This window comes from Mizuhopecten yessoensis, unplaced genomic scaffold (genome assembly GCF_002113885.1).
Source record: "Mizuhopecten yessoensis strain PY_sf001 unplaced genomic scaffold, ASM211388v2 scaffold8811, whole genome shotgun sequence".
Lineage (NCBI taxonomy): Eukaryota > Metazoa > Mollusca > Bivalvia > Pectinida > Pectinidae > Mizuhopecten > Mizuhopecten yessoensis.
In genome coordinates this window covers 286,820-288,604 of record NW_018407733.1, presented here as the reverse complement: position 1 = coordinate 288,604, position 1,785 = coordinate 286,820, and positions in this window count along the sequence as shown.

The following is a 1,785-nucleotide window of genomic DNA, read 5'->3' as shown; positions in this document are numbered from 1 at the left end:
GTTTTGTTTGGTACTAAAGTTATTATATTGTCATTACCGATGTTTGGTCTCTGTGTGTTTTGTTTGGTACTAAAGTTATTATATTGTCATTACCGATGTTTGGTCTCTTTGTGTTTTGTTTGGTACTAAAGTTATTATATTGCCATAACCGACGTTTTGTCCCCGTGTTTTGTTTGGTACTAAAATTGTTATGTTGTCATTGCTGATGTTTTGTCCCCGTGTTTTGTTTGGTACTAAAGGTATTATATTATCATTACTGATGTTTTGTCTCCGTGTTTTGTTTGGTACTAAAGTTATTCTATTGTCATTACTGATGTTTTGTCTCCGTGTTTTGTTTGGTACTTAAGTTATTATATTGTCATTACTGATGTTTTGTCCCCGTGTTTTGTTTGGTACTTAAGTTATTATATTGTCATTCCTGATGTTTTGTCCCCGGGTTTTGTTTGGTACAAAAGTTATTATATTGTCATTACCGATGTTTTGTCCCCGTGATTTTTTTGGTACTAAAGTTATTATATTGTCATTACTGAGGTTTCGTCCCCATGTTTTGTTTGGTACTAAAGTTATCATATTGTCATTACTGATGTTTTGTCTCCGTGTTTTGTTTGGTACTAAAGTTATTCTATTGTCATTACTGATGTTTTGTCTCCGTGTTTTGTTTGGTACTTAAGTTATTATATTGTCATTCCTGATGTTTTGTCCCCGGGTTTTGTTTGGTACAAAAGTTATTATATTGTCATTACCGATGTTTTGTCACCGTGTTTTGTTTGGTACTAAAGTTATTATATTGTCGTTACTGATGTTTTGTCTCCGTGTTTTGTTTGGTACTTAAGTTATTATATTGTCATTACTGATGTTTTGTCTCCGTGTTTTGTTTGGTACTTAAGTTATTATATTGTCATTACTGATGTTTTGTCTCCGTGTTTTGTTTGGTACTTAAGTTATTATATTGTCATTACCGATGTTTTGTCACCGTGTTTTGTTTGGTACTAAAGTTATTATATTGTCGTTACTGATGTTTTGTCTCCGTGTTTTGTTTGGTACTAAAGTTATTCTATTGTCATTACTGATGTTTTGTCTCCGTGTTTTGTTTGGTACTAAAGTTATTATATTGTCACTCCCGATGTTTTGTCCCCGTGTTTTGTTTGGTACTAAAGTTTTTATATTGTCATTACTGATGTTTTGTCCCCGTGTTTTGTTTGGTACTCAAATTATTATATTGTCATAACCGATGTTTTGTCCCCGTGTTTTGTTTGGAACTAAAGTTATTATATTGTCATTACTGACGTTTTGTCGCCGTGTTTTGTTTGGTACTCAAATTATTATATTGTCATAACCGATGTTTTGTCCCCGTGTTTTGTTTGGAACTAAAGTTATTATATTGTCATTACTGACGTTTTGTCGCCGTGTTTTGTTTGGTACTCAAATTATTATATTGTCATAACCGATGTTTTGTCCCCGTGTTTTGTTTGGAACTAAAGTTATTATATTGTCATTACTGACGTTTTGTCCCCGTGTTTTGTTTGGTACTAAAATTGTTATGTTGTCATTGCTGATGTTTTGTCCCCGTGTTTTGTTTGGTACTCAAATTATTATATTGTTATAACCGATGTTTTGTCCCCGTGTTTTGTTTGGTACTAAAGTTATTATATCGTCATAACCGACGTTTTGTCGCCGTGTTATGTTTGGTACTAAAATTATTATGTTGTCATTGCTGATGTTTTGTCCCCGTGTTTTGTTTGGTACTAAAGGTATTATATTATCATTACTGATGTTTTGTCTCCG